The sequence below is a fragment of the Grammomys surdaster genome, unplaced genomic scaffold (genome assembly GCF_004785775.1).
Source record: "Grammomys surdaster isolate TR1022 unplaced genomic scaffold, NIH_TR_1.0 129, whole genome shotgun sequence".
NCBI classification, from domain to species: Eukaryota; Metazoa; Chordata; class Mammalia; order Rodentia; family Muridae; genus Grammomys; species Grammomys surdaster.
In genome coordinates, this window is record NW_021604587.1 from 4,921,790 (window position 1) to 4,941,457 (window position 19,668).

At 45.5% G+C, this 19,668-nt stretch overlaps 1 protein-coding gene across 2 annotated transcripts in view; it reads right to left on the reverse strand.

Moving 5' to 3' along the window:
* Banf2 (barrier to autointegration factor 2) overlaps window positions 1–19,668 on the reverse strand; it is a 41,223-nt gene that overhangs the window by 21,297 nt on the left and 258 nt on the right. The window lies entirely within an intron of this gene.

Here is a 19,668-nt window from a genome sequence, read left to right on the forward strand (position 1 = left end):
TGGACATTATGGATGAAAAGGGCCCAGGATTACAATGGAGTTGAAACTCCCTGTGACCCAGAGTCATCCCATAATTGGTACAATGTTTGCAGCATAGTCCAACATATTGATGACTGTTTAGCATTGGAGCAGGGAGAGAGCTCAGTTGCTGAAGTGCATGCCAATGTCACATGGGTTTGCATCCTCAGCACCCATGTAAAGAGGTCAGGGCAGAGACACAGACCTATGATGCCAGCCCTGGGAAGGCTATAACAAAGAGTTCCACTGGGCTCACTAGCCATTCATTAGAGCCAATGAAAGAGTTCCAGGTTCAGAGAGAGACCCTGTGTATTAGATGTCTTTCTTGTTGGTATGACAAAAATATTTGAAAAGATACAAGGTAGGAAAGAAGGATTAGTTTTGGCTCACAGTTCAAGAGAGAAGTCTATCATGGTGACAGGGTGCTTGAGACAGCTGTCACATTGTATCAGCAGTCAGGAAGCAGAGAGTGTAGATGCCCCTGCTTAGCTTGCTTTACTTAGTCTGAGACACCAGCCCATGGGAGTCCCATTACCCATATTTAGGATGGGTCTTCCCACCTCAGTTAACCTAATCTAGAAAAATCTCTTGCAGAAACACCCAGAGGTTTGTTTCCCTGGTGATTATAAATCTCATCAAGTTGACAGTGAAGATTAATCATCATCTTCTGTCTGAAAAATTAAAGTGGAGAGCCAGAAAGATGGCTCAGCGGGGAAAGGTCCTTCCCGCACAAGCTTGGTGACCTGAATTTGTTTCCCAGAAGAACCCACACAAAGACAGAATGAGAGAACCAACCCCTAAAGCTGTCCTCTGACTTCTGCATGCATGCCACCTCACATACACACACACACACACACACACACACACACACACACACTCATACTACATGTGCATACACACACCCCACCTCACACACATGCATGCACACATACACCATGCATGTGTACACACACACACACACACACACACACACACACAAACAATTTTTTAACAGATAAAGAGCAATCAAGACTCTTGACATTAACCTTTGACCTCTCTCCACACACATGCAGAAGTACACACATATGTATGTAACCACACATATAAACATACACCCAAACACATCCGAAGTTCAATATATACAGTTATCAATTATGGACAATGTATAGGTCTTGATAATGGCAATAAATCCTAGGTTACTAGCCTACATATTTATGATATTGTACTTTTTATCATTATTTTTGCTTCTAAAAGTTTGGTGTGAAAAAGTATGCCATATACTAATGCTTGGGTGTGGTTTGAATGTCTCCCCAGGGACTGTAAGTGACTGCCAGCTCCCTTCTCAGGATGTGGCCTAGTGGGTCTGGTGTGTGCCCTCAGAAACTAGTTCTCACTGGACGGACTCCTTGGTAGTTCTCAGGGAGTCTTGCTGTAAAAGTGCTCCCTCTACTTGGATTACCTTGTGATAATCCTCCCTGTCCCCTCCACCAAGTGCCTTGCACAGTGGCATCACAGCAGACCAAATGCCCTGTGATTTTTTTGAACTTTCAGTCTCCAAATCTGTGTGCTTTCTAAAACCCCTTATTCTACCAACTTAGTTGTGTCTGGCATTTTGTTGTAGTAATTCAAAGGTTCACACCTAACCTGACAGCCTTAGGCAGCCCAGCACCTTGTCTTTTGATGGCAGCAGGCAGCCATGTCATGTGACTGACCTAGACCTTGTAGGCATGTCTAAGTATGCTCTCCCATGTTCACACAGCCATGGACTCACCTGTTTCTCAGCACACCTCCCTAGCCTTAAGCGACCCATGCCTTCAATCTTTCAGCTTCTATAAAATCCTGCCTAGCTTATGGTACCTTTATTCTAGCTGTGACTAGTCCCAGTCATATCTATCCTTCCTGAAAACGTTCCCTTCCTTTGGGGCCCCATTCTCTGCCAACGATTGAGAGCAGCTTTAGTAACAGTCATATGGAGAGCAGACGAGAGAAGGCTGTAGCTCGGTAGTACAGTGATTAACAGCCAGTGTCGTAAACTGCGGGTTCTGACTCCGAATGAGACCACACAACATCATGTAGTGGTTTGAAAAACGTGGCAACGACCCGAAATCAGACACACAAGGAACCCGAAGTGTTTCTGCCAGTGTGACTTGTGCTGTATCACATGGGTCCTGGCAGACTTGCTTCTGAGTACATAGCACACATGATGTAGTGCACGTACCAGCATACGTGGTGTAGTGTGCATACCAGCACTTGTGACACTGACAAGGACTGCCTGAAACACCTCAGCCGAGGCTCAGGACTCCTGTGAGCTGTGAGTTCCAGTCCTACTACTGAGGGCAGAAAAACTCTTCTTATGGTTTAATTATGGAAAACAAAGGCTTAATATGTCTCTTGTCCTCGCTCAACATGTAAGTATCACAGTAGTACATCTTTGGATTGTTCTATAAGGGAACTTCTAAAATTTTTAACAGTTTATTTTTAAATTTAAAATTAAAATTTTTTTATGAATTTTATACATGAGTACTATATTATGTAATTTCCACATGTATATGGTTACCCCAAGATATCTCTATCTCTTTATCTCTATCTCTATATCGAATCTTAGTCTGTTTAGTGTTGCTCAGAGTGTTTAGAGTTGTCCACTTGGGAATGAATAACCTATCAGGGGATTTGTCCCTAGAGAAGACTGATTCTCCTTCTAAGCCACTGATTGCTTAGAAGTAGCTCTTCATCTAGAGGTGGGCCCTTGTGAGGTTTTCCCCACCCACATGGCATGTCAACTGACGCTGTCACTGCTCAGGCCTTGTCTAGGTGAGCATAATGTTGGGATGTCGTGTATGCAGCTTCCTTGTCTTACATAGAAGATACTATCTCACAGCAAATGTCCTGGTCCTTTAGTTCTGACAATCTTTCCTCCCCTTGTCTTCATTTTTCCCTGCTTCTCAGGGTGGGGGTTGGGTGGTAGATGCAGCAGCTGTGTATCTCTGTACAAGGCTCCATCTCTTACAAAAAGAAGCTTCTCTGATGAGAGGCGAGAGCCACACCTATCTGGGTAGAAGGGCAAGTAGATAGAATACAGCTAGAAATTACATGGGTTTAGGAAAAGGGCAGCAGGAGTAGGTTCTCCTCTCTGCCTATGGCCTCTCCAGCTATGGATAGTTGGCTGATGAATTCACTACTGAGAGAGCCTTAAGTCCAATTAGACAATTGTTGGTTACCCCAAGATAAAAATGTCACTATTGCACTGCTGGGGCTATCTTGCCAGGCTGGTAATTATTGTGGTTCACAGGCTTTACAGCTTCTTTGTCTTGGAAGCTTTCATAGAACCTTCTGATACTATGAGAGCCAGCCCACAGGCAGTGTGTAATGTCTTCAGTAATAGGCTCTTACTTTCAAAGGAAGGCAACCAAAGTCAATGGCAATGATCCATATTGTTTGGAGAGGGTTATTGTACCACCCAGGCCAGTAACTCCTGCTACCACTGGGGTTTTGGTAGGTAATCTATAGGTTTTTTTTGTTTGTTTGTTTTTGGTGGTGGTGGGGATTACCATTCCATAAGATACAACTCTGTGTGGGAATACTTTAAGAATTGCTGTTTGAGTTGCTTAGTTGAGTTTCATACCCATAAAAAAATTATTCAATGAATTGTAGCTTGGGATTAAGCGGAGTTTCTAACAATTTTTGAGATGGTTCTAAGCATACTTCTGCCATTTGAACTTCATGTTTATATGAAGAGGAAATATCAGCATTGGTAATTATAAAATCAAAATATGAGTCAACTCTGAAAAGTGGTGAAGATGTTCTACACCCTGCGGAGTCAGACTTGGCTCAGACTTCATTTGTTCTTTCTTTCATCTTGGGGTGTATATGTGTGCACACACATGATTTGTGTGCCTATTTGTGTGTACACGTGCATGTTTGAGTGCCTGTGTGAGTACACCACGGCACACATGTGGAGGTCAGAGGACAATCTCTAATGTCTGTCCTCACCTTTCACCCTGTTTCAGGGTATCTTGTTGCTGCCTGCCAAGCTGCCCAAGCTGAAAGCATCTAGGAATTCTCCACTTTGCCTCCTATCTTGCCACAAGATTGATGGCACTATGGATTCATGCTATTGGGAGCATCTTTTACATGGGTTCTGGGGATCTGAACTCACTTTTACGTGAATGATCACACTCATTTCATTTGTATGCAAATTTGCTTTGTCTTTAATTATAAAATTACATGGATACCAAAGGATTGTTTTGGGATCAATTTGTGATTCATTTCCAGTGAATGTTTGGTTTGCGCACTTATTTTATATACTTACATGTGTGGAAGGACACAGACATTTCATAAGCGGGAAGGAGTCAGGAGCCCAATGCGTTTAAGCCTTCCCTAGCATGTACAAGACCCTGGGGTTCATTCCCTGATGCCAAAACAAACCAACCAACAACAATGGTACTCTAGTGTCTGTCATGGCGCATCTATATCTGTGCAAACTTAGGTTCACTGTTCATGCTTTAAACTAGGATTTAATAAGCTTCTGTCTCTACGCTTGCCGACCCTACAGATACTATAGCATCATATGGTGTTTGAGTTTTTGTGTTTGTTTCATTGAGCATAATGCCATTAATGGTCATCCACACTATGGTATATGACAAGATTTCTTTCCTTTTTGAGTCTGACTATGATTTATCCCTATGGCTACACAACAGTACAACATCACCTTGGTTTAAGACATCCTCCATGGCCATGATGCTACAACGCACAGATAATCAAGTCTCCTCCATCCATGGCTGTAGCAATTGCATATGACCAATGCACAGCTTCTGTGTGCTTAGTTTAAGTAATCTCTAAGTAAGTTATGGTACCCAAGGAACACAAACACCGTACAATAGGTGCCATACAGTATTGTTTAAGATGCAAAGGCAGCAAAACATGCCTGTACATGTTTAGGATAGATGCAGGTTTTTTTCTAAGGAAGAACAGATAGGAGAGCTGAACATACGTTGTTGCCCATTCATTCATCAGTGGACACTGAGTATGTCTTGGCTTTCATGAATAAAGCTGCAGTGAGCATGGATGTATCAGAACAGGCGCATTTTAAACTTCTCAATTCATTCCTTATGAGCTGATTCCTCCTACCTCTGCCTTCACTGCCAAAGAGGAGGAGGAAGCAGTGCCAGGTGGAGAGGAAGAATGAGGGCTGAGGAAGAAGGAAATAGGGGCGGGGGCTTGCCTTTCCTTTTCTGGAACAAACCAGGAAGTGGTAGGCCTGAAGATCCCAGAGGGATAGATCTGGATGACTGGTGGGTTTGAAGCTATGACTGCCTCCTTGGGCTTATAGGGAAATGAGAAGGGCAGGACCATTTCCCAAGTGTCGTGGACAATGATGCAGTGTCTAGGTAGAGAGTCTGGCTGATAAGTAAGCAGAATCCTCATGTCAGGATGAAGAGGACCCCTGGGAGAGAAGCATACCAGTAGGGATAAGTGTGCAGGCCACAGGCAGTGGCAGTGAGTATATCAAGATGTCCCTAACAGACAGGACAGGGCCAGACACCACAAGCCAGAGCAGTGACAGTGCCTTAAGGATCAGGGTGTTATCTTGCAGACTGGACAGCTATTCAGGATCTCTTGCACTGCCACCAGAGAGCAAGCTCCTGTTCCCTTGGTGGTCACCAAGGGGAACAGAGTTGTTTCCAAGGAGATCAAATCTCCCGGTGAACTGGACAGAAACAGGCTTGCATATTCACACACAAGGACACAGGGAACTCAGTAAGTGCTGCTGGGGGCTGTGCCTAGGTCCTTTGCCCAGCCAGAAGGCCTCATTTGTAGCTGCAGGTTCACAGCAAACCTCTCTGCTGTGGGAGGATCGTTGCCTAGGAGACAAACTCATCAACCTGGAGTCACCTGAAAGGTTCAGAGGCCCAGCCCCCTTGCCTTTATGGTCTGCAAGTAACCACTGTAGCACAATGGCCTAGTCTCCCCATGTCAGGATTGTGCCAAGGGGCCAGGCAAGAGCTGGCTACATCTGACATTAGATTACTCAGTTCCTTTTCTGTCCCTTTGCTGTCTTGGTGAACCTGTGAGTGAAATCCCAAGCCCTGTTTTGGCTGCTAAGAAGAGCCACCTAAGATGTAAATGTTTCAAGGCCCAGGCTGCATCTCCCTGTACCCCACAGGATGGCGATGTCTAATAAAAAGCACAGATGGGTTTTGTTTGTTTATTTTGACACGGAAGTGTAGTGAGAGTGAATCTGGGCTTGCACTGCATGCATTAAGGTCCCTGGGCAAAAGTAATTTCTATGAGCAGTTGGCAGACCCTGACTATCTACCTGTATGCCTGTTACACGGAGGGCTGTCTGAGAGCAGTTGTATTTGTCTGTAGCACACACCTCCCAGGAGGTTGTTTCTGAGTCCCCAAGGCCAGAGTTGATGGATTTAGCAGATAAAAATACAACTGCTCATTCTTGGGAGCCTGAGCACTATGACCGAACATTTAAGGCTAGCCTGGGTTACATGCTAAGCCCATATCTCAAGAAAAAAAAATTAAATCAGATACACAATAATTTTGCAGTATAAGTGGGAAGGCCCAAATGGACTTTCATTGAAAACATTATTGGTTGTTTATTTAAATAGGCATCTTTTCAAATTTTTTACAAAGTTTTATTCCTCTCTCTCTCTCTCTCTCTCTCTCTCTCTCTCTCTCTCTCTGTGTGTGTGTGTGTGTGTGTATGTGTGCTTATGTCTCTGTATATATGTACACATTTAGGTGGCTGTCCACAGTGGACAGAAGAAGGTGACAATCCCTTGGAACTGAGATCCAGGCTGTTATAAACTGTTCCAAATGGGTTCTAGGAACCAAACTCAGGTCCTCTGTAAGAGCAGCAAGTCCTCTTAACTGCCAAATTATTTTCCCAGTCCCATAATTGGGCATGTTGTGCTTTTAAAATATATTTTTAAAATTAAAATATAATTATGTCCCTCCAAGCCTTCTGTATCCATACCTCCCCATTCCTACCCCTACTTCAGTCACAATTGAATGGATGACCTCTTATTTCTTTGATTATTGTAGTTTTGCTTCTCTTGAAACCGTCCCACACTTGGACTCTCAGAAGCCCCTAGAGCTGCCTCTGCTTCTGACCCAAAAGAGCAGAGCTGCAGATGTCAGAAACCTCCCTCTGGGACTTTGCTCCTGACTTGACCTTGAGTCTTCCTCTCCACAGAGCAAGGGAGCAAATTGGAGGCAACCAGATGAGAGGACACAGCTAGAGAGACCGTGGAAGCAGGACCAGGCGTCTCTCAGAAGTCGCCTGGGAGCCAAACACTAGTTTGGCTGTCAGCAAGTCTCTGCTCATCTGGAAAGGAGGCCTGGTGCCAGCTGGGCTCACTCCGGGAATAGAAGTGGAATAAAGACTGTGGGCCAGTGAGAGACGAGAAACCAAGTCTGAGCAGTTCAGACATGCCTGCCTCTTCACAGCCTCTGCCACACTTCACTTCAGAATCAACTGATGGGTTGATTTAGGGAAATAGAGGACCAGGGCGGCAAAGAGTGTGTCTTGTCAGTAAAAGACAGAGGTGGGCTATAAGCCGAGGGCTAGGGGAGCTCCAGAGCCAGTCTTAGCAGATGCTGACCCAGCCCTGCCTCTGGTCCTTCAGGACTCAAGAGTTTCTACAAAGGTCAATGCCTGTGGCTCTGTCCATGTCTGGAAGTAGTACCCAGCCAGGGAAGTATGGACAACACACACCTGTCCCCTTAGGTGAGACAACTCCAAGCTCCTAAACATCCTCAGAGGGCACACTGTTCAGGGAAATAGCCTGCTTTGTAGCCAGCTTTTCTATTCTGTCCTGACTTCCCTATTGTGTGACATAGATCCTGCCCCAAGTCAACTTCTCAACTTACGAAAATGCTCTTGATATGACTAGCCCCCAGGACATCACAGTCAGTTCCTATCTGTCAGCTATGCCAGCATAGCTAACTGAGTTCCTTGGATTGGCGGAGGGCTGAGGGCGAGAGAAAGAAAGACAAAGAGTCATCTGGTAAAGAACCAAATGCTATATTTTCAACTGCATAGCTCCCTTTTATACCCCCCACAAAACAGGAACACAAACAGGAACAGGAACAAAACAGGAACAAAAACAGGAACAAGGAGATACACTTGGCAGCCTATCACCTAAGCTTCAATTTCTCCTTGAGCAGTCTTCTCAGGGAAATGCATAGAGATGGAGGATCGGGGATAACAGCACAGGTGCAGAGGACGGTGACTCACACCTATCAAATGTACATCACAGTACCACATGGGCAGAGAGCTTTTGTGGGAACTTGAGTCTTGAAGTGTGGGACCATAATAGCCCAGGGTCATGGGGAAAGGTGGAGGGAGCTTCAACCTCTGATACCTCAAATGTGAGGACAGCAGGAGTTGGCTACCTCTCCATTCCCAACCTGGTGCCATAAAGTCAGGTCCCCACCATCAACTCTAGTAAGAACTGAGTACCCTGACAGTTATCAGGCTTCACTCCTTGTTGGACCTTATAAGGTCCCCACTCCCTACAGTCCCCGAATATATAGATGAAGCATTTTCCAACACCTCTGCCCTGGCCAATGGCACATAGCCACACAAACCTTGTCCTAGAGACCCTAGCCACCTCTCCAGGGGCATAAATACACCCCCCCCAATAAGTGGAGCCAGTTACCTACTGAGATCCTGCACTTCACTCACCCACACCTGGCTAAGCTTTCATCCCTCTAGTTCAGCTCGGTGCTCACTGAGCCATGCTACTGAGAGAGAAGCAGACACAAGGTGGCCCTGAAGGACCAGAGGCAGAGCTGGGCAGCATCTGCTAAGTTTGCTCTGGTTCTGAGTCCTTGCTTTAGAGGAAAGACCTGACTCTGGAGATTCTCTAGCTCTGAACTTATAGCCCACCTCTGACAGGCTGAACCAACAGAAGTCTGGGAACTGACTATGGGTTAGATTCTATTAGGTTAGATTCTCAAAGACCCAGAAGCCTAAGAAAACAGCTAACACCTCTGCAGGTTAGACACAAAGACCTATCCAAGATCGCTTTCTGAGTCACCAAGACTGAAAACAAAGACCCTCCTGAAATAAATAACTATCAGGAGGCTGGATGGATCCAGTTTCAGAAGGAGAGTCAGTACAAGAGCTGTCTTTTAAACTTGTGTGGAATTCAGAGGAGTTCTCATGAACACACAGGAAAGGATTTCTCAAAGACTGCTATCACTTTAATTGATGGCATTATCCTTGGAGCTCTTTTACAAACTGTCAGAAGCAGTGAAGTCATTTCTGGACATCTGCAGGGTTATAGCCATTCGATTCAATAGGGAAGATGACCACAGAAGCTGTCCTAGGTTCAAAACCAGGTTGGGCAACACTGAGTCACAAAACAAACAAAAGCCTAAAAGGGAAGCTGGGTGTATCTCAGCAATAAGATGCTTACCTGGTATATATAAAACCCTGGATTTTGTTCCTAGGACTGGATGTTTTTTAAAACGTTTAAAGAAGCTTGCCCAGCTATATGTTGATACACCTCTTTAGAAGTGAACTTGCCTTTCCTAGACTGGGCAGAGACTGTTCTGCCTCTTTCAAGAGTCAGCCTCAAGAGGAGGTATAGAGCTAAAAGTCCTAGCCCAGTGATCTTTTTGAAAGCAGGACTGTTGAATACATATTAAGGGCTTACTGTCAGGGGTTGGTGACAAATGCAAAAGCCAGAAGAAACTGGTAAGAGAAGACAACTAACCTGGGAGGGAAAACAGTGCAGGGGCAATGGTAAGTAGGGGTTGGCATTGCTTCGGAGACAGAGGTTACAAAAGTGGTATGGACTCTGGCTGAGCCAGGTCCTATACTCCATCTGAAGGGCATCCTCTCTCTCTCAAAAGTTGGTCTTACTCTGGGGAAGTTTGACCAGATTTGCAGGGCTTTTTGCCAAGAAGTCCAAAATTTAAAATTTAGATTTTTATGCACAAGTTTCCATTTTGTTTGTTTGTTTGCTTGCTTGCTTGAAACAAAGCCTTGCTATGTAGCCCAAGCTAGCCTAGTACTCTCCATGTAGTTCAGGCTGGCTTCAAACTCCCCCAAGTCTCCCTGCCACAGCCTTCCAAGTACTAGGATTACAAGATACCATCATGCTTGCCTCCACTTTTCGGAGAACAGAGGGTGTTTATTTTGCTTTGCTTTGAGACATAGTCTTATGTAGCCCAGGCTGCCCTCTTGAGCTTCTCATGTAGCTAAGGATGAGCTTGAGTTCCTGGCCTTCTGCCTCTGTTTCCAAAGTGCTAGAATTAAAGTTTGTGTTATCGCACAGAACAGCAACTTTTTTTTTTTTGAGACAAGATCTTGTTGTATAGCCACAACTTGCCTTGAACTGGCCTCAGACTGAGATGATTCTTCTCTTCCAGCCATCTGAATGCTAGAATTACCAATATGTGCCATCACGCCTGCCTCAAGTTGCCAAATTTTAACTGTTGGCCAATAACTGACACATTTGTAACACAGACCCATCAAAACAAATCTACACCACCAGTTTCCCTCTGTCGTTGCAGACTTTGCTTCCAGAGGTAATAATACCATTTATACTTACAAATACAATTGGACAGCATACATTCAGTTACTGTAGACCAGGCAGCTCAGGTTAGAAGTCCTTTCAAGTAAGTATCATCTCCTAGAAAACTTTCACTTTGGATTGGTGGTTTCCTCTTAAATTTTGGACAAAGCTATTTTGGGATAGTTTTCCCTGTGAAGTTGTCTACAAAGAGGTGATCGCCATTCTCACCTCTCTGTGAGAAAAGCCTCCCTCCTCTCATTGAGGAGGGAGGCTTCTCATCCTAGTTGTCCTGCCCTGAAGATGGCTGGATTTCCAGACATGCAAACCTGGCTTAACATGCCACATTCAGGTTCCAGCTCTTTCAGAGTCCTCTGGTGTGATCTAGATGCCTTTCCAAGGCTCTGGTGGGACAAGCATGCAGAAGAGACGCCACTCAGGTCTTGTCCTGTGCATGGAATTTGGGTAGAGTCATCTGGGAGTGAGTGATGAGGGCACATGTATGGTACCTGTGCTCCTGTATAGGGAAGAACTGAGAGAGCCATTTGCACGTCTCAAGCCCCTAGCCATTTCATCTGCACAGTGAATACTGTTTGATTCACTCTGAACAATCCGGCAATGTGATTCAGAAACCACACCACGACACAGGTGGATGGGTGACAAGTAGCTGGTTTGCTGCTCACTGGCTGGACACCTTGAACTTGACACACACACCTGCAACCTCCATTCTGGCTGCCACCAAAGAAGTCCTTATTCTAGAAAGGCTAGGACTGCTGCTATTTCAGAATCAGCTTACCACCCCCATCACAAACGCATTCTAGCCAGCTTGCTAGATAAGGGGACAGGGTTAAGGTGTTTAAAAGCATACTTAAGGTTATATACTTGATCAGAAGTCACAGCTTGATTTCTGTGTTCGGAAAATTACTTGTGACTTGAGCCAACCAAACAATGGCTTTTTTTTTCCTCCTCCCTGTGTGGTCCAGGATCAAGCTTAATGCCAGGTCACTGAATAGCCCATTGGAAGGGCTCAGTGGGGTCTCAAAGCTTCATTACCAAAGCAGCCCATATAAGCACACCATAGGTTCTCTAGTAGAAAACAGGAAGTGCTGTGCTCTGGAAGCATAACTCCCCCTCAGCTCCCACCCCCCTGCCTGGCAGAGTGTGTGTGTGGCTCATGCACTGACTCTTGCAGCTTTGGCTAAGCGCAAGCTTGTTTAGCTTCACAGTGACGTCATCTTAATGGTTGGGTGGTTGTGTTTTCATAAGACTAGACCCATGGAGCCTTCTACACTTTTCTCTTACTTCCTCTGTCTTGCAGCAGTAGGGGGTGGATTCCAAGCTAGGCCAAGGTTCTCTGAGTACACACTGCTCCTCACAGGCTGCACATTGGAGCTTGTGAGCAGTTATGCAAGGAAAAAACAGAGAGAATAAAGCAGCAGGCAACCCTCCAGACAAAAGAAACACACGGGGAAGGGTGGTATGGGTGGGGAGTTTCCTGATAGTACAAGGAGAGGTTTATACACAGGATGAGACCTGGTCCATCACAGCCCAAAGGAGCAATCCCAGATATAACTAGTCATGTGACTTGACCAACTCATTTGCCCACTTTTTTCTTGACCTTGGTTTCATCTATAAGATGGATAACACACATAGCAACTCTAGCATATTCTGAGTTTCATTCATGCTTCTGATTTACGACTTCTTCAAAGGTCCAAAGAAAGTATCATCCTCCTGACCTTTAGCTGCTCATAAAGACATCCTCCAGCCCACCTCCCCTGATAGCCTTCCTTATTCCAGTGATCTCTGCCCACCCCTGGAGGAAGGAACACTGCTGTGAGACACCTTGGGGGATCTGACAGATCCATACTGGATTCCCTGCCCAGCCCATTAGTGTTGACTCAAACCCTCTTTTTCCAATCACCTCTGCACATGGTTGTGCACCCCTCAGTTGTGCCTGAGTAGCACTGTCTCCAGAAAAAGACAAAACCCAAAAATGTATGGGTAGGCTTCAGGAGGACCCTAGACAGTTCAACAATGGGAGGGCAGAGCCTGGAGAGGGACAGAGGCTCAGCATCCTTACTCACTCCAGCAGCCTTTGCTCTCTGTTCTTAGTAATATTTTGCATAACAAGCAGGGAAACTGTTTTCCTGAGTTTTCAGGGCCTCTTGGGGATGGCACATCTCTAGGTAAACCACATCAGCAGTGCCTTAGATTAGATGCCTGTAGCAGGATACTTATTCTGCTACATTGTATTCGCAGTGGAGCTGGTGATTAGGCAGTAGAAGAGGAGGTGGAGCTGGGAGAGAAAGAAAGGAAGGGGAGGGGAGAAAAAGAGGAAGGGGAGGGGAGAAATAAAGGAGGGGTAGGAGAGGAAGGAGGCTATCAGCCATGGAGAACCATGGGTTGGTTAAAAGCTGTCCTGGATAGCAACTTCTAGCAAAAGGTTAGATATTGGGTAACAACTCTAATTGTGTGAGCATCTTGTTGATTGAGCATTTCTAAGTATATAAATCCTTTAGATAATCATTAAGCTTTATGAGTCTTATTTCTATTGGGTACTGCGAGGATGGCAGATACTGTCTGGGATTCAGCCGAGCTTTGTGGATGCAGCTTGGGGGATTGGCAGAGCCATTCCTCATGCTGGTTTCTGGTGGGTGCCAGGGCCTGCACATCTAGCTAGCCCAAGCCCTGGTCAGAGCAGCGGGAACATGTTGGCTGCCCAGGAACAAGCCAGACTGCAAGCCGTTGGTCACCCCTACAGACTCCCAGAGGCTATCCTCTGCTTCAGCACTGGTGGCTGTGGTGAGAAACCCTCCCACTGTTTTGGGTCACAGATGTCTTTCTTTGCTGGTCGTCCTGTGAATGCAGAGAAACCCCAGGCAATTTGCTAAGACAGTGGAGTTAGATTAATAATCCTCCAACTGCCTCCTATCTCTCCTCAACTCTTGAAGATCCAGGCTATTCCTGCTTATCTAAGGCTCTGATACATCCTGTGAAACAATAGAGCTGATAATTTGGGAGACCAAGTCACTGCTGCCTAGACCTTCTTATCTGCCCTTTAAGGAACACTAACATTCCTTGAACCAGGATGCTGGGGATGGGACATGCCTTGGCTAACATTTAGGATTTTCATCTTAGAGCTTAATTTAAGGACCTCTCTGAGGTTGTCCTATGGTTCTGGAGGTCTGATTTGCTGTGGGCTCTCTGATCTCCCAGACAAGGGACACCCATACCAGTTCTCATGACTAACTAGGGTGAGGGTTTTGTTTTGGTTTTATTGGCTTTTTTGTTTTTGTTTTTTGTTTTGTTTGTTTTTGTTTTGCTTTTCAGGAACTCTTCTTCCTTTCCAGTGAGAAAAAAGACCCTTTTCTGATATCATTTTATATGGCTTGCACGGAACCAACCCACCATTTGGCTTCAGGGAGTCACAGTGATCCAGGCTGGCCACAGGAGAACACATCTACTTCCCCATCGTAACTGCTGTATATGGAGATGTGAGTCTAGCTGGGCCAACCAGAGAACTTGATGGACTTCTGATGGAAAGTCTGGGAGAGGAATGATACCTGTTTTCTGCTGGGGTTGCTTAGTGCACAGGGGCAGGGCATCTCTTCTATGGGGTAGATCTTGCCAGAGAGAGCCTTGGGGAGGAAGAACTGAGGGTGTCTGACATCCTTCTTGACATCAATACTTGAGGGCCCGTGTATAGTTAGTCCCAAAGGCCTAATACGCTCCAATCAGTTCCTCCTTTCCTACTCCTTCTCTTCTTCCTCTTCCTCCTCTCCATCCTCTTCCCCCTCCTCCCCTTCCTTTTCCTCTTCCTTGTTCTCCTCCTCCTTCTCCTCTTCCTCCTCTTCTTCAGTACTAAAGATTCGATCCAGGGCCTCACACATGCTATACAAACACTGCCTCACTGAACTTTGTCCTTTCTCTCCTTTTTTTTTTTTTTTTAACTTGAATCAGAGTCCAAGTTGCCTAGGCTAACTTCTAGCTATACACATAGTCCAGACAACTCTTGAATTTCTGATCTTCCTGTCTCAGCCTCCTAAGCACCAGTCGCAGGACTGGATCACAACATCCAGAAAATTATTTTACACTACAGATGATCCTTGTTACATACGTTTACACCCTGATATACCCTCTGTAAGTTGTTATATATGTTTACATCCTGATATACACTCTGTAAGTTGTTATATATGTTTACATCCTGATATACACTCTGTAAGTTGTTACATATGTTTACATCCTGATATACACTCTGTAAGTTGTTACATACGTTTACATCCTGATATACAATCCGTAAGTTGTTACATATGTTTACATCCTGATATACAGTCTGTAAGTTGTTACATATGTTTACATCCTGATGTATACTCTGTAAGTTGTTATATACGTTTACATCCTGATATACACTCTGTAAGTTGACATTGCATTTGAGAACCTTACTTGCTGAACATCATGCCTAAGTGTATCTTAATCAAGTTTAAACACAATCATGTTAGCGCAAAGTTTGGCCAAACTAAAAGAAAATTTCAGTAAGATATGGACTATCTGAAGTATGGTATTAAGTGCAGAATTCTGTACAGTCTTTGGTTTAGTCTCATGATTATATGTGAACAGATGGCTGACTGAAGCTGAAGTTTATGATCCTTGCCCGACATCCCAAGAAACAAATGGATCTCAGAATTCCAGGTGTGTTGGATCTCAGAATTCTACTGCATGTGTGTTGCTTTCACACCATCATCAAGATGGTTGATGGTACTTGTTGCTCTTGCAGAGGACCCTGGTTTGGTTCCCAGCACCCACATGGTGCCTCACAGACAGCTGTAACTCCAGTTCTAGTGGATCTGGTGCCTTCTTCTGGTCTTGGTGGGCACTAGGCGTGCATGTGGTACACACATGTGCATGCAGGCAAAAATTCTTATAAAAATTTTTAATCGTTTTTAAAAAGATTGAAATATCATGCTGCAAACCATTGTATGTCAGAGACTATGTGCAGTTTGAATTTGGTTTCTAATCCTATAACTGTGAAAGCCTCACCCACCAATTTTGCAAGAAGGGAGGGCGCATGATGCAAACCAAATGTTAAAGAAAAGAAGGAATGTGTGGCGGTGTTTGGGGTGTAGGTGGGTTGGTTGGTTTGGGTTTTTTTTTTGTTTTGTTTTGTTTGGTTTTGTTTTAACATTTCCTGAGAAGACATGAACAAAGATGTGTTTACCTCAACAACAAACCAAAGAAACCATCCCACCAGAGAACGACTTGGTGACCCAATGGGTTTAATGGATTACTCGTAAGGGCATGAGTGGATTACAGGATGTTACACCGCTGCACTGTGTCTACCAGGCCCCCAGCAAGCATAACTCCCTAAACATCATCTGGGAGGGGCAGAGAAAGGCCCCGTTCCTGACACATCCCCACAGAGTCTCATGTGCAGCCTCATGAGCTGCTTCTAGTCCTGCATTTGAGCTGCCTTTCCTGAGCTTTATGAATCTTTTTTCTCCTCCAAGAAGTTAGTGGGCCTAAACGTGTGAGCGTCCTATGAGGATAATCACAGCTGCTGACTTTGAAACATGGGTGGCCACATCATGCCTTGAGAACAGAGTCCTGCAAAAGGTAGTCACTCCATGCTATTGTGTGGGCGGGCACCTGTGCAGGTGGCAGAGGAGGGTAATGCTTACCTCAGGGGAAGGAAGTCCATTGGTGGGACTGAGGACAAACCTAAGAGGAAGGTCAGCCTTGATAGGCTAAGAGCACCCACTGACCTGCAGTCATGGCTCTCTTGTGGCTGTCTAAGAATGAAGTCTTGGGCTCCACCCAGACCTGGCAGATCTGGATTTAAGGGGCTCCCAAAGGTTGGAGGGCAATGGGGTCTCTGTCTATCTGTAGTACCCGTGGTTGTCTGCCAAGAAGGCTCCCTCGGAATCCTTCTTCCTGCTATGTGCTTTCTGCCCACCCAAGAAAAGAAGAACTTCCTCTCCCCTTTTATCTCGGTTTGCTCCACAGCTTGCCTTGATCAATATGTGTGATGAAAAAGACAGATATCTTCTACTTTCTCCCTCAGAAGCTAACTGTCACATTAAAATATGATATTCCCCAACCCGGCCCCATTATAACCACACTGTGAGGAAACCCAAGTTACCTGCAAGGGAATGCTTCCTGGAAGCCTTGGGCATGTGAGTGAGGCCTTCATGACCTACTTCAGCTTTTGTTATAGCTGACTGCAGTGAAGTGAACCTCACCAAGATGAGTGCCTGGTTTCTGAGCCACAGAATTGGGAGAAACAAGTTACCTTTACTGCACCAAGTTACCTGCCAGGGTTACTCAGTAAGGGTATGGAAGAGCTAACCATCTCCCATCACTACAGCCTGGCAGCCTTCAGCATGTCCATTGGCTTAGAGAAGATTCTGGCTGAGCACTTGTCCTCTCGGGCACTGTCCCAGGCATGAGGTGGCGGGTGTGAAGACAGTACCCACGCTCTGGGGGAACTGAAACTCTTGGGAGATGCCAACAAATGAGACAAACCAGAGATAATGGTTTCAGAAAGACGAGGAATGACTTGTAGTGGGGTTGGACACAGATATACAAGGGCCTTCCTTCTAAGGGGAGACCTCTTCTGAAACCCTCCTGGCGAACTGTGGCCAAGAAAGGAGACCATGAGATGACCTAAGAAACAGTACTATCAGAGAAAGCAGAAAATACATAAAAATACCTGAAAATCCAGAGCCTGGGAGTGGATGGTGGATGGAGAGAGAGAGAGAGAGAGAGAGAGAGAGAGAGAGAGAGAGAGAGAGAGAGAGAGAGCGCACTCTGGAGAAGGAGGGGCTGAGGTCAGAGATGACATCGCAGAAGCAGGAGAGAGTTAGAGTTACCCTGCCCAGCTCATTAGTTAGTTGTAGCCAAGAATAGCATTGTGATCTAAATTAAAATTTTAAATGCAGTTCTTCAGCCCCGCTAGCCACATTTTAAAGACTCCATGGCCTCAAAAGGCCTAGTGGCTGCCCTTCTGGTTAGCACAGAGAACAGACCCCTCCCTGAAAAAGTCCCATTGACCAGCGCTGGCTATTAGACACATCAGACACAAACTCAGATGTGAGTCCAAGAGGTTTGAGCATGTGCTCTGGAGCTTGGTCCTCCATTAATTTTCTGGAGGTTCTGTTTTCTTTTAGTTAAATAAGGCTCTTCAAATTCAACAGTGGAGAACAGTTAAGTCTACCAACAGTCAAGGCCAGTGACAGTGGCCCTGTGTGCCACTGAATAGGCTGGAGTCTACCTTCGTATTAGAAGCTCTAGAGTCTATCCACTGACTCCTCTGTAGCCTCATTTCTGCCACCAATTTGGGGCTCCCTGGTGTGAAAAAAAAAAAGCACAGGGCATGGCTACTATTTCAGGGTGGCACACAGAAGGGAAATTGCCACAATTAGACAAGGCTCATTTCCATTAGCGTATTTTTCTCCTCAGCCCAGAACATCTGTTGGTATGGAAATACTTGCTTTGTGCCATCCTATCAGACGGAAATGTCCAGGCACTGAAACAGGCAGTCTGTAGAGAAGCTGACACCATCTTAGATGAAGCCTATGAGGAGCTTAAAATATGGAATCAGGGAAGACAATGTAAACTTGTCCAATGGGAAGATCAAGAAAGGTTAACACAGTCACTGTACAACTGTGACCCCAGTCCTAGGGAAGTAGAGGCAGGTGAATCACTATATATTCTGGGCTATATAAGACCCTGACTCAAAAAAAAATGGGCAAACAAAAACAAAAAACAAACCCCCAAAACAAATAACCAAGAAGAAGAAGAAGGAGAAGAAGAAGAAGAAGAGGAGGAGGAGGAGAAGGAGGAGGAGGAGGAGGAGGAGGAGGAGGAGGAGGAAGAGGAGGAAGAGGAGGAGGAGAACTAAAAAGTTGTGATTAAGAAATGATATTTATGTAGGCTGGGAAAGTTGCCTCAGGTGGAAATGCAGGGTCTCCTTGCCATGAGAAAGACATGTTTTGCTATTGAATGCTTGTGACATCTTCTCGAGTACCTTAACTTTGGGGGCAGCTATAATACCATTACCATCTGTGAAATGGGGACACTGGTGACCATGAGCCCAAAGCCAGCCATAGCTATAATCTTTCGTGGTTTTTGAGAAAAGGTCTCATGTAGCCCAGGCTGGCCTAGAACTCTATGCAGCTGAGGATGACTCTGAACTCCTGGTCCTCCTCTCTCTACCACTTGAGTGCTGGACTCACAGGCATGTGCCATTATGCCTGACACCGGAATCAAGTTGACAGTAGTTTTGTAAGAAAAATGGAAAAGCTTGAGTGTTGACTAACGCCCAGGCCAAGTTCCCTCCTTCATTTCCTCAGTGTAGATTAACCCTGTATTGGTCCTGTGGGCTTTGGATAACCTGAGTAGCCAGCTTATGCTGCTGTTACCACGTGGGGCCCAGCAGGTAGGTGTAATCGATCTCCAGGGTTCCTTCCAGCTCTGCCAAACTAACACAGACTTCCACCATTGTTATGGAAGGCCTGGCTCACCCAGGCTCACACAAGTTAAGCAAGCTATGTAATTCAGAATTCTGCCATGTGGAATCTGGAAATGGCCTTTAAGACCTTTTGGTCTAACTTCCTACTGATGTTGAGAATCCCCATCCCCAGCCATGCTGACAGAAGACCAAGCTTGCCTGTGAGTTCATGCTTCAATTTCCAGAGCACTCTGATTGTGGACAGTTAATACAGAGCACATACACATTTCAGGTTACTCTCCTTCGTTAAGTGCATACCCAGCACAGAACACAGTCCTCAGTTCCTCTGCTCATTTGTGGCGAGTATGTGGATAGCCTAATTCTCAGATCAGTGCTGGGAATGAAGCACAGTAACAGAAGCTAACGATTTGGCATGTACTAGGCGTCATGCTTGCTTCCTCCTTCCTCTCTGCCCATTATAAGCCCCTCTTAGCTTGCTAGCCCAAAGCTATCTGCAGGGAAGAATGTGCTCAGCCAATAGCTGCTATGACCTGGGTAAGGGCTGGGAAATATACTCCAGAGGGCTTGGCATCTGCAAATGTAGCCTCTCCGCCACAAGGATCCCTCAAGAGCATGAGTGACCTTTACCTAGGTGCTGGTTGGGGCCCCACCTCCTCCAGGTGGTTA